Below are 14,280 nucleotides of genomic sequence, written 5' to 3'. Positions count from 1 at the left end.
CTCTCCTTCCATGACGAACTCATCCAGCTTCTTTGCTTTTTGACAGACAGACAGGTCAGGCCAGTAATATGATAAGCTATTTTCCTAAGGAAATCAGGCAAAACTAATTCTACACCTTTCTTGTAGATAGGAAGAAAAATCTTGAAATTGTGGCTTTGCTATTTCAGAATGGAAATAGATCTGGATTATTTGGATATCAGGGTTCTCCTAATGGTTCCTATGTCAAAAAACAAATTCCATTTTGAATAAGGAAATTTTCTACTTTCTCTACTGTCCTTTTTGTGCCACTAAATTGAAATATAATTCACACAGAGCAACAAGTGAAATCTTGACCTCCGCAAAGAGACAGACGTCGAAGAGAGACTTTATGTTTAGACAGCCAAGAAGCTTTGTGGATCTAGGGTTTGGACTTGGTTCGTAAGCAGCTTTTTGCTCGAGTTAGTAAATGAAGCTGCAGATAGGATGAGGACTAATAAACAGAAAACAGCTAGGAATAAAGTTGTGTCCAGCAACAACCCTGGGCTAGGGTTTGGAGCCTGAACGTAGAGTTTCTATGTGGCAGAGCAGTAGGTTTATGATGTGCCTTGTTTGGTGATCCCAAGCTAGAGAAAGAGAGTGAGCTATGGATGACCTACTGGTAAGTCATTTAGAGCTCAGGTTATGACTAGTATGAGACCAGCCGTTAGACCTAAGGCAAATGGTAGGTGATATTAGGTGACAGTTAAGCTTAGTTTTTAGTAAATACATACTGGCCATGATTACATTAGATTAGATTAAAAAGTAGAAAGAGGCAGAGGTCAGACGGTAGCTTTTAAACTACTGCAGTAGCCATGTAGGTGCTAAATAGTCCCAGACGAGGTTTAGGGTTTGGGCCAATGAATGGCTTTGAGATGGGACTAGGAATGTATCCAAGAGAGTATATTTATAGTCAAGATTTGGTGAACTAGGCAGTACTGAGCTGCAGGAATGGCTAAGAGAAATGAGTGTTAAGGGTGGACGAGGGAAATAACCTGACAATGGCCAAGAGAAGGGGCCGTCAAGAAGACGTGTGCAAGTAAGCAGTCTGGAGACAATAGACCATATCTGGCTTTTATCTAGCTGGCACAGCTGAAAGTGAGACCTCTAACTGAACCCAGACAAGCATTAGGATTCAGGCCAACAGGTGACTTTAGGCTAGTAAAAGCTGAGTAACATTATAGTGCTATGGTTACAGGGTAAAGCAAATGACTTCAGATGAGGTGAGGGTTGGGGCTGGCAAACGGTTTGTGTCTGGAGCTAAGCAGTGCAGTCAGAGAGCAGCCTTAGGGGCATTTTTGTCGAAGGTCAATAAGTGGCCCTAAGTCAGGGTTAGAGATTGTGTGTAGCTTCAGATCAGGAGCAGTACAGTTTAGCAGAGGTCTCAAGGTCTGGTCAGGATTTAGCAAAACAAGCACCTGAGGCTAGGGTTAAGACTGCAGTGTAAGGCCACAATAAATGAGTTTAGTTTAGGGCCTCATAGGTGGCTTTGGCTAAACTGCAAGCAGCTGAATAGATTAGGATTATATTTGTAAGTCAATTTTTGCTAAAATTAGGTTGGGGGCAATAAGTACATTTTGAGCAAGGGTTAGGTTAGGAATGAGTTAGCATGACGGGGATAGCACTCAGCCTCAAGACAGCTGGTGGTCTGGAGCTAGGATTAAGGCTGAGTCCAACAGACTAATCTAGGAACCACATTCCTTAATAAAGCCAGTTTTCACTCCAGGATGCAACCTACCAGTCATCAGTCCAAATGCAGGCCAGATTTCTACCATTATCTGAGACTACTTATCCAGCCAAACTCTAACTGATTCAAAGTACTTTAGAGGAAACAATCGTAATCCAATTTAATGTTACCTATTGGCTTCAATCCTAATCCAACTCAGAAGTGCTTGCCTACATAGAGAGCTACTAGACGGCGCTATCCTAGTTATAACAGTCCTAGTTGCTGTCTGAAGCTCAGCACCAGCCCAGTAAATTGCTAGGGTTCTCATGGGCAAGTTTTGCCCCAGTAAATGATAGTTTAAAACTAACATAGTTAAAAAAAAAAGTAGAAATCCTCTGCAGCTGTATTTCCCCACTGAAATTATGTAATTATTCTATTAAACTTCTGTGGCTCCATCTTATTCTTCCATATAACAAGTAAAAGCAGAAATACTGCTTATCTCTTTCTGTAACATACAATGAGTTATGAGAGTTGCCATACAGACAACAACAGAGAGTTGCCATGCAGATATTTTCCAGGACTGCCCTGAGGTGTCCTGAAGGGTCAGGAGAGAGACTATGTCTGTGCTACAGGAAACGCTGAGGTTGCTGCACTGCTACTACTGTCAAGAGAGGACACTCTTGAGCAACACCTCATGGAATGTCACAAGCTTCTGAATACATCTGTGACATTTTCATTAACAGCAGTAAATACGACTACTAAAATAGCAGAAAAAAAGAAAAAGGTAGTGAAAAGGAAAGGGATGTTCTTTTTTAACAAAATCACACAAATAGGCCACAAAAACTAAGGTTTTTACATTTTCAGGTTTAACTTTCTGTGCAGCTGGAGCTTATGGGGAAATAAGCTATTAGCTTTCTGTTAACTGCAATCAGCATATAATTATTAAGTACCTCCAGCCTTTGAAATAATAGGAAAATAATGCATGATATTCCCTATTTACTTCCAAGAGAGAGGGTCAACTGAGTCCTGTAGTGATTGCGCAAAAATTCAGTCCCTCCCACAAGTCCCCTGTGTCACTCATCCACTCATCCCTCTCTTCCTACAAAGCCCTGTGCTTACATGGGTAATTACAACCATTTTGAATTTTTGATCTCCCGGATTTTTGTTTTTTCAGTTCTTTCCTGCTTCCATTCCTCTCTCCAGCCTTGTAATACTCTGCACATTCTGAACAATGGATTAGCTGTTCCCTCCAGTTAAGGTTTCCAGAAATAGTCTTTAGAGTTTTGCCATTTGTTTATCTTTCTTAATACTCCAGTGAGCAGCCCCCTCATGACTCATGGCAAACAAAGGTCCTGAATGGTTTGTTTATTCTTCTGAGCTAGATGGCACTGCACGTGGCTCACCATGTGGGCAGCGCAGAGGAACTGTGAGAAGGCGCATACTGTTGCATATATTTAATTAGAAACAACATTATATTTACCCTGACCCAAACTGCTATGAAGGTCGGAGTTAGGGCTGGAAAATCTGAGCGGCTCCACTAGCCCCACGCAGGCATTGTTCCTGGGGAGGGCCAGTTGCACATGCCCATGCACTCGTACACATACACCTGTTCCCAAGTGGAGTCACTGGTGGGAGAAGCAGAGGAGGAGGAAGTTTCCCTAAATAACTTACTTTCTGAAGGCCCCTTTTTCTTCCCCTCCCTTCCCTTCCCTTCTCTTCCCCCACGGAGCTCTTCCACTCTAGACACAAAGTCATTGAATGCCCCTTGTGCATGAGGGCTGAGGTGTATTTTGGCTGGCAAAAAACAAAGCCAACAGTGCGGTAGCCCAAGAATTAAGTATTAAATAAATAAACAGCTTACCATGCATGACAGAGGTGAAACCTACTTTACCCTAACATCCAATCAGAGAAGGAAATGCACAGTAAAAATAAAGGTGCAGAGAAGACGCATGACAGATTGGCTGTGCTGTGGGGCAGAAGAGTATTTTCAGAGTACTGAATATAAGACTACTTCTTGCAGCAACACTTCTGTTTCGCTGCTGCCAATTTAGAGGCTTACGTTCGGGTACCTGAATCTCAGGCATCTTTTTTTGCTTTTCACCATGAGATCATTTTGATTCCTCTTTTTCCTCTGGTGATCTGGTAGGTTTCTTCTGTAGACCGTCCTCCCAAGATCTCCAGCCTCTTGCCCATCCTTGTGTTGAGTTCCAAGTTTTCCTATCTTACTGCCGCTAAATGAGGACCATGAGCACTTCAGGGAGCTCTGCTGCACAGGCCAAGAGTATGAGTCATGCAATGCCTCAGGTGCTACAGGGCATCTGAAATGGCACTAGGTGGCTTGTTCAAACACATGAATAGGTCCCTAAATGTCTGCCACCAGGGTGACAACTTATAAACCATACTAGGTAAATAAGACGGGCTGGAATACAGTGAAATGAAACTTGGTACATACAGGATACTAAAATCTCCTTACCTCCTAGCCAAACTCGCAAATGTTCTCCAAACCTCTGCTCACCAGGATGAAGAAGACCCACTTTGGAAGATCAATGTATTAAAGATTTGGGGGCCCAGGAAACTAGTGGATCCCAAGGGGCTGCTATATCCCTTAGTTACAGGGATCTTCTGTTTGAAAGATTCTGCTAATCGCAGCTCTGCAAATAGTGCCAGAAGGAAAGCCTTTTTCTGGAGGGGTGATTTATGTCCTTCATATGTCAAGCTCCATTTCAAATCCAGGAGACGGCCAGAACAGGTAGAGAAGCATGAATATAATATATCCAATGCAAGAGATAGTATGTAGCATACAAGTTCCTCACTAGCAATTGAAAAAGGACTGATGCTATAGGAGCATCCGACATACCTTGGAAATATTGCCAAGTTATGAATCGTGAACAGTAAACAAAAGATGAACTGTCTTTCTTAAGGGTAGAAAAGGGGGCAGGAGGAAAGAGAAAAGGAGGAAAGATGTAATGCTGGGCAAATATTTTGTTGCTTTTTCTGAGCCACTCTAATCACAAGTCTACATATTTTGCAACAGGAAGGAAAGGATAACTTGTATGCTGAGATCTTTTATAAGAAAGGAAGTTCAGTCAAAGTGCTTCCTAAGCATCAGAGAAACAAATACTTGCAGCATAAAAAATGGAACCAGCAATGACAGAATGAGTTTTCTAGGCACGTCTTGCCCTTTCTCACAAGGCAGGTGGAAATCTTAACAGAAGGAGGATAAGAGACAAGTTCAGATGCTGGAGAGCCAACAGTTTCATTCTGTAGTGAATCAGGCTAAAATCTACAAATACACTGTAACTAAAGCACAAGGCCTGAATTGAAGGCTCTTTCTGTTGTCAAACTTTCAGGCACATATCACCTTCCTTCTTTTTATTTATGTATTTATTTTGTGCAGTATACCGCCATCATATACTGCATTTGTTTAATCGTATATGAATAGGCATTGGTTGTGCTGTCTTGGGAGTGCAGTAACCAGTGCAGCAAAAAGGGAACAGATCTCTGCCTATGTATTTGTAGGGCACTGGGAAAGCTGCAGTTTGCAGCTGGAGCAGTGGGTCTGCAAAATAGGTGACAAAATTATGGGCTGGCAGAAACAGGCTTAATTCTTTACATCTAAATATCTCGGATATATATGGAGAAAATATTTTTTGCACATAAGTTTGTTATAGAATTTTGAGTCTGCAAAGTCAAGTGCTCCATCAGAAAGTATCAGTTTGAGGTTTACATTATATATATAATATAGATAACAAAAATTTAGAGACAAAAAAATCTATGCTAAAGTGTGATGCCTATGGCTTTTTTCAGTAGAGTTATGTAAAAGGGAGTCAAAGCATTATTTTATAGACACCATTGTGTATAATATTTCAGAAAAGCTGCTTTTGATAAGAATAATCTTTCTCTTGGCTCCATAAAATTAGAAACAAAGGTGTTGTGAGGGTAGTGTGGTGGTTTCATTGGTGGAGTACACAAAGAATTGTATCTGTGCTGTATATCTGGTCATTCTATTGCCAGCTGTCAAATGTGGATGACACCACTTAACTATTTCGAAAAGTGTTCTGAGCTATACAGATAAAAGTCCTATAACTTCAGAAGTGAATTGTTTGCAAGCAATAAGAGGTCCTATTCTTTCAAAGCATGCTTCTTTTTCTGTTGAAAGAGGTGGTAACTCCTATCAATTACCATAAGCTCCTTTGCCCTTAGTGAAAATCGATTTATTGTTCTTTATATGAGATAAACTGTAGGGCCAACAAATTATCAGCATAGTACTCTGTTACATGCATCAGAAATCTTGAGAGTTATTCTAGGGATAAAGGTAATTTCATCTCCTGAAGCATCCTATTCCTGTCCCCTTTGCTGAGTGCCAATTTTGATGTCTTGCGTTCATAATTGAAAGTTTAGACACTTTGACAAGCTTGAGAGGACCAACCTGTTCCACTGAACAGCTGCTGGTTGATCTTTACTTTTAGCAATTACTCCTTGAGATATAATTCACACTTACCATGTTGTCAGAAGAGCATCATCATCACCTGAATGCATCAGGTCATAAAATGTTAAACAGAGATTTCTCCATTAGGTTCCTAACTACTGTTCACGAGGTTGATATTCTCCAAAGTAGCCTTTCAAAATAGAGATCTCACCTTACTCAAAGGATGGTGGAATGTTCACTACCACATTATACATATATATGTGTGTGTGTGTGTGTGTGTGTGTGTGCATGCACGTGTATATTCACAGAAACATGCAGGTTGTCTCAGTGATTAATTATACACTATAATGATATGCATTTTATTTTTAGCTGGAATCTATGCAGTCTTAGCTCACATCCGTTAGCTCATATTACGCTTTTCTTCTGCTAGAATAAGGAGCAAAATACTGAGATGAATCTGTACTTCACATAGATGGTTGCAAACTACAATCAAATAATCAGTAACCTGCCATTGGAGATATGTATACTGATCTTCTTAAATGTTTTAATACCTTGTACAGTAGCATTAGTCCCAGCCGTCATCACGAATTTCGTTTAATCTGTCTTTGTTAGGCATGTTAGGTCATGAGACAAGTGAATATTGAAGTGATTGTTTATTATTTTTCTGAATTATTCCATGTGGCACTAGTCCAAGACTTGGCAAGTCTCAGAGTCGCTCTGACTTTAACCTCGCTCCAGTAATGCAAAACAAAGTGCAACAAATGGTCCCAGAGGGAAGGTGAAGGGTGCACAATAGCAAAACAGGAGAAGGAAGGGGGCTGGTAACTGTGCCAGCAGCCTCCTCTCCTGTTAAACTGACGATTCTCTGGTAGAGGCTTCTGTGAGTCCATAGCCTCAGCCCCTGTATTTCAAGGGGCTGACTGCTCACCCATGCCAGGGCTCTGGGAGGTCAGTGCAAGTCTCCACATTTCTATGGGATTTCTACCTTGCTAAAGCCTTCTGGGAGGTCTTGGCATTCCCCCCTGCTTTCTCTGGACTTTGGTCTCAATCTAGACCCTAGGACACCATGCCCTCATATTTCTATTTTCAGCATATATTTTAGCACAGATGGGAAGTGACATATTTTCAGCCCACAAGGCTACGCCTGTGTCATGACATCAACAGACTGGGTTCCTGCCTCGGATTTGGCCACAGATGCCAATGACACAAGTGTCTGCTGTTTGCTGTCTCCCAAGCTGCCTCATGAAGGTGACTGGTTGATTAGCCCTTGAATGCTAATATTGAGACTTGTCCCCCACTGCCAAGGGATCCCTGTCGCCATTTCTCACTCTTCTATCCAATTTACCTCCAACAAGGAGGTAAATTTTGAATTCCCTCTTCCCTTGAGTTTTCATATTCTATATTTCTATTCAGAAGTAAAGATTCCTAGGATCACAAATATTGCACAGATACTTCCTAGTAGTTTGAACAGAATAGTGTATATGGTTCCTCAGTCAGTGAAGGTTTTTCTTCACTGAAAAAAGAACTCTATGCAAACTGTGAAGGAAAGAATCTCCAAATGTGTAGGACATTGTTATTTTCCACAGGCCAAAAGTCTCTAAATATTTTTCAACATGTTCTTAATAAGTACAAGTAGTTAGGCATCTAATATGCAATGAACTAGGCCTCCAGTAACAGGCCATTTTCTTAAGGCAGCTCTGTGGCACCACAGAATCATAAAAGTCATGAACAGATTAAATGATCTAAGATAGTACTCATTTTTCTGTTGTTCTTCTAGTAAATGATTGTTCTCTGAGCTATATTTTTCCAGTCCTTTTTCTCAGTTCTGTTTAAAGGAATCAAACAATGAGGGCTCCCATGGTTTTCGCAGGAGATTATTCCAGAGCCAAAGAATTCTCACTAGATGCAATCACTGGGATATTTTTCATAATATTATTATTTTCTTTGTAGCTCATGCTGTTAATTTCACTCATACTCAAATTTGTCTCTGTGGTGCTTATACCCTCAAAATCCTTACAGGTGGTTATTGTAATAAATGAATGTATGTTCCCCCAACTATATTTTGGTCTTAAATGAGATTAATATGAGTGGATTCCTATGCCTGCCTAGAGTTTTTCCTGGCTTTAATAAATCTGTGCAGAAAGAGCAATCCACTCATAAGGATGATTTGCAGAATAAGGGATTGATTCTTTTAATTTAGCCTCAGAAGTCAATTCTTCCTTGCTTTTTTTTTTTTTTTAAACAGGTCTTCTTTGAATTCCTTCACATGTACCGGGTTTTTTTTTTCAGCATTGTCTCAAAATTTAATGTCATATCACAAGTTAAAAATATATATATTTGGGGGGAACATAAGTTAATGTACTAGTTCCCCCCATTGAGGTGGAAGTTCTCAGGTGCTTTGAGCTAAGAACAGATAGAATGAGGCTCTTTTATCTCACAGATAAGCACCATATTTTTTAAAGTCTTCCAGCACATATACATTCACATTTTTAACTTGTGAGAAGTCACAGGCAAAATATAGCAAACTTGTTCCTATTCAGGTCAGAACTGAGATAACTTCTTCCTTTCATTCACAGATACAGTATTTACTATGATCAATAAGCTCGGAAAGTATGGCAGCTGACATATATTTGATTTGCAATACCAAACAATCTATTTAAACAATCTGACTGTCAGAAAACAATACTGCGAAAGCACATTCTTACAAAACTTAAGTGTGGTTATAAAAAGCATATCTCTGTTCTTAACTCAATGTCTCAGTAATATTTCATTCCCTTGTGAATGTGATGAATATCTTATAAACAAAAACCCCAAATTCATCTGAAGTTTCAATTCATTGAGTCAAAATACACTATGGATTCTTTCAGAGTACTACAAAAAGAAATTGTTAGGCTATGATACTTAGACACACTGGATGTTACAAGTGCCTAATGAGTATGGTATGCAGCTCCTCAGCTCCACTGCACTCTAGATAGTACTTGAGGTAATTTTCATCTGGCCGGCTCTCAAGCATTTGCTGTTGTCCTGTTCTGAACTACAGCTAAACAAAAACCAGAAAGGCTCTTCTCCGTGTTACATTCCATGTCTTTCAGATCAGATTTTCTATTTCAGGAACTCTATAATTCATTAGCCTGAGAGGTGAAACAAAATATAAAAAAGAGGAAGCCTTTCAGGTTGAAGTAACCCAGCCTGCAGAGTCGGTCAGGACAGGGAGTTGCAGCAGATATGCAGACGTGCTGGGGGGGTTCTGCTGTGCAAGGCTGGGAGGAAGAAGCCAGGAACCTTCACAGCACCACCATCTGAACAGATGCACTGCATTCAGTGGGCATCAGATCATAAAACCACAGGTACCACATATTATCCCCTCTATGCGAGTGGAGAGAAGATCCCATAGAGCAAAAAGGCACGGCCAGGGGAGAGCTAGTGCTCCGTGATTACAGCTCTATAGGGCCTCTTACCTTCAGTGTATTTTGAGTCCACATTTGGAAAGTAACCTTTATCCTTTCTTAGGAATGTAGTTCTTCAGGTATCTTGGGGTCGAGCTAATAAAAATCCTCATCCACTTCCATTGTCCTGTAAAAGGAATTGATGGAAAGAAGCATTTGCTGAATAATGCGACTGGGTTAAGAACTTACTGATCTGAAGTCTCCTTCATGAGCTTATTCCTAGGGATATCACGAAAAAATACCCTGATTTTCCATTCACAGAACTCAAACATTTAGAAGACAGCTGTGCAAATTTAAGCTAATAACCCCAGCTGCCCCTTGTAGTGATTGGAAAGAAATTAGTACTTCCAGAAGGTAATTCCTCTCACTACAACACAGCAGTCTAGCAGGAGGTGAATTACTTTTTGAAGTGGTATCCATACCTTTTTATTGCATGCAAAGGAATAGCGTCTGAAGTCTTTCTTCCTACTTTTGTCAATACAAATCCTTAGATGAACGGATATCTCAAAGGCCACTAGAAAGTCAGCTCTGACTGAGAGTTAATAGCAGTCGGCAGTCAAAATGTGCAGTTATTTCTATTTCTTTCCCCACTGAAGAAATAAAGCTTTAAATACAAATATACAATATCATTGAATGCAATGAGATCCACTTTGTTATGCTTATTTGTTTTTTGGAAAACCACTTCACTAAACAGTAGAACTGATTAAAAATATGATTGTTTGAAATAGCTGTTTTAAAAGATTCTAAATGTCTGGTTCAAAGACCCTATGCCTTCCTAAGCAGACATGGCTTTTAGTATGTGAACAAATTCTCACTCTTCCAAAGAAAATATTGCATGATCTGCTGTGCCATACAGAAGGCGGAGGTCTTTTTGTTTTGGTGTTTTTGTTTTATTTTACGTTGAAGGGGAAAACACTTCCAAATGTTGGAAAAGGCTGAAATATAGATTTGAGCTGTGCAACAGTTCCTCAAACATACTATGAATGATGTTTATGCGAGTATTATAAATTCTTTAGGATATTATAAATTCTCCCATCTGCCAACCAGTTACTGCATATATGGGTGTAAATCGTTCCTACTCCTCCACAGAAGCAAAATTCCTCCATTTGTTGGCAGGGGCAACCACCATGCTAGTGCTCAGGAGAAAAGCATAAATGACATGCAGAGGTGATGTATGTCTCCCAGGGGCCTTCCAGCACAGTCTCCTCCAAGGGAGCTCTGAGAAGAGAAGAGGGAGAGGATATACCTGGGGAATTTGTCACTAAACCCACATTCAGTGTGCTGCTCACTTACAGAGCTGCTACATTAGCCTGATTCGTTTGTGTTGGGCCAGGTACTATATCAGGAAGTTGTGATCTGCAAGTGCTTAGACCTCTTTCATCTATGCCTATATATCCTGATAATGTTGATATTGAAAAGTACCTATCACGTGCACGGTGATACTACTGATGCACCAGGAAATCACTTTTAGGAATTAGCTGTTTTATACAAGTAAAGGGGAGAGAGGAACCAATTCTCCCAAAGCCTCTAATCCAGTAACCATGAAGTCAGCCATCATTTATGCCCAGATAAGATTCTCACATCCAAACCACAAGGCTACTAAAAACCTCAGGGATTTCCGTATGCCAGATGAATCATATGCCTGCACTTATCATTCAGGAATGGAAAGAGCCAGTAATGACTGTGTTCAAGCAGTAAGTACAAAATAAGTGCTCCAAGCTCCTGCACCCCGAGGAGCGCCAACGAGGCCAGACAGTATATTTGGCCTTCAGTGTTTGTGTGTATGTGTATGTGGGCACAGTCATCCACTTCTATTTTAAGTAGCAGGTAAATACTATTGTCTTGCACACAAATCCAGAGTTAAGTGTGCTGAGGGGAACCATAGACCAAGTTATTTACACAGTATTCACAGTCTGCTTACTGAGGTATAGTGGTTTTTAAATCCTCTAATAAGGAGTACACTGTGTTCTCTGCTGTTTAAATGTGCTGGAAAGCACACTGCGTCTGTTGTCTTACCAAGTTTTGGCGATGTGAGCTCCGTGCCATTCTGCTGCAGGTGGATAACGTGTAAGGCTCTTAGTACAATCCAGTCACACATTAGTAATCACAAACTTGGAAGCCAGGGGCAGGCAGGGTGCAGAGAAGCAGGAATTATTGGAAAGTTATACTAATGAGTCAAAAATTCGTGTCTCATTAAGTCTCATCACCTAAAGATATGTATAGGGATTTGTTCTGGAAATCTTACCTGATTCATTGATGTTACCCATCCAGTTGGATATAGTTGACAAAGGGGATACCTTATATGTTTTGATATTCCATGGAAAATTATGTCATTCCACAGTGACATGAATTACTTCTATATCCTCATAGCATAAGCAAAGAGGAAAAATGGGAACAGAGCCTAACCTACTTTTCTTCTTCTTTCCTTTCCTCTGAAGCCTGTTTATTTTCAAGAGCTTTGGGTAAGATCTGGGATTCCCAAAATGGAATGGGAATTTTGCCACTGATTTCAATGATGCAAAGATATCTTCTTTGAACATCAATTCTTTCTAATCACACTAAAAATTTATCTTGCACCTCCTTGACTAGTTAGTAAGTTATGGCACCTATAAGCAAAATACATTCTGTGTTCTGTTACTGAAATTCTGTTTGCAACGTCATACACTTATCTTTTTAGTATGCCGAATGTAAATGTAAGTACCATCTCCAGGTAAGAAACCCTTCCCCAGCTGCCTTTAGTCAACACCTGAACTTAATCCAAACTTTCCTGGAGGTCTGAGAGTATTATTACATTCTTCTTAGACTTTTTCCTGTTTGTCTGCCTCCACCCTTCTGAGTTTTAGCCTAAAGAGAGCCACTTAGTCTCAGAAATCACAGAGAAAATTACAGAACATCAGAATTACACCAGTTCTATTGTAGTCTTATTTTCCAAATCCCAGAGGATCCGAAAGTAACTTTAGCTAACCCAGGCCATTCAATATGTGTTCAAATCAAATATAAGCTCTTTAACAGTAAATAAGGTTCTCATCCTCCTTCACGGGTTCCCAAGAACTGACACAAACTGGCATTAAGAGTAAGGCAAGGGAGATTTCACAGGCTTTGAGTCGCTCCTAGGCTAAGGCATGGCCTCCTTGCTGGCACTGAGGCTGCCAGGAGCTGGCAATGAGGCAAGGGGCTGTTTGTGGCAAGGAGAGGGCAGCTGAATACAGAGGCTGGGAAAGTAGCTCACAGGAGGAAGGTGACGTTTAGGGGGAAGAGATCACTGAGCAACTAGCTTTAGACTGCAAAGCTCCCAGGTTTTAGCTCTTCCTGGGCCTCAGCACTGCTTAATCGTAACAAGGTGGATAGCTCATTTGATTCAGCAACGCTTTAGACAACTGCTGAATGTTTTCAAAGTCCTTCTCCTTCAGTTCCACTTTTGTGAAGGCATATGATATTTTCCTTTCTAAAACTTAAGACTTTCCCACACTGTTTTGTGAATGGAGAACAATATTAAGAGACCATTTTGCCTCAAACTTTTGGGATTGTTTTATGCTAGTTACTTAAAAGATGTTCATTGTATCCTCTTTTCCCTCACTGAGAAAAAACAAAAACAAAAACAAAACTCACCTAATGATACCCTGTTAAAATCTGCAGAGAATAAAAAATCCAGGCTTATATGCAATTTTAAACACTTGTCATTTCTATATATTTTTATTCCTCTTTTTAATGAGCTTATTTTTCAGTGACTGTTCTTATCTGATATTGCTGAAGGGCCCTTGGCATTCCTTGCATTTTTTCCCTTTTGTTTTCAGCTGCTACGTATTCCCCTTCCTACTTCAATCTTTCATTGAGATGCTAAGCCGAGTGACGGATTTTAATTAGGTGACATTTGTTGCTAAGGAGACGTGCTTATTTAAACTAAACAAGAGGAGGTTACTTTAAAATCCAAATGCACTGTAAATGGTAGTATTATATGTAGGAGGGGGCAGTTTTATCGTAGTGGTCATTAACATATTTCTCCTGTGTTATATTGGAAAGAAACCTACAATAACATTCGTTTCTTCCTTCCCAACGTAATTCCAGTCTTGCGAGTCTGCCATGTTAATTAAATCGCTTTTTCACAATTACACAGTTAAAATCAACAGTGCCTTGCAAGCATTTTAAATCCTCTTGCAGTCAATGTTGGGTTGTTATAATAATACCTATGCTTTAAGCATGCTTATTTTGGCATTTTGCAGTCCAATTTCTAGTAATGATAACAACAATTTAAAGGAAAAAGTTATTAGCTTTAGTCAAGAAAAGGTCAGCAGTTTGTTTTCAAAGTCCCCAATCTTGTTAAGTGTTGTCTGAATTCCCCCTCTGCTAACTGGATGAAGAGATGGAGGACATGCAGTATTAACTACAGAAACGTTCAGCAGCATATAAGATTAGGCCACAGACCAGTTGCAGTAGATTTCACATATCAACAGCAACATCCATGGGCACATTCATGTGTTCCAGTTTAAACCGTCTTGAAGAACCTTTTGGAGTAAAGCTTGTTATGTATACAACATGGCCAAAGGTGCAGCACAAAGGTTCCTATAACATATGTTAAAACAAAGTAATATATAGTAATACAAAGTAGTGTAGACAGTCATATGTAGCTGTACGGTTATCAAAATCTCCCACAGATCTTAATGGAATATATAGGGAAGGCCAGAGAGTTTTTGAACCATCCCATAGCTTTTCTCCCTCATATAAAA

Source organism: Struthio camelus, chromosome 3 (assembly GCF_040807025.1).
Source record: "Struthio camelus isolate bStrCam1 chromosome 3, bStrCam1.hap1, whole genome shotgun sequence".
In the NCBI taxonomy this organism is placed as follows: domain Eukaryota; kingdom Metazoa; phylum Chordata; class Aves; order Struthioniformes; family Struthionidae; genus Struthio; species Struthio camelus.
The sequence above is the reverse complement of the archived record's forward strand: the minus strand, read 5'-3'. Positions refer to the sequence as shown.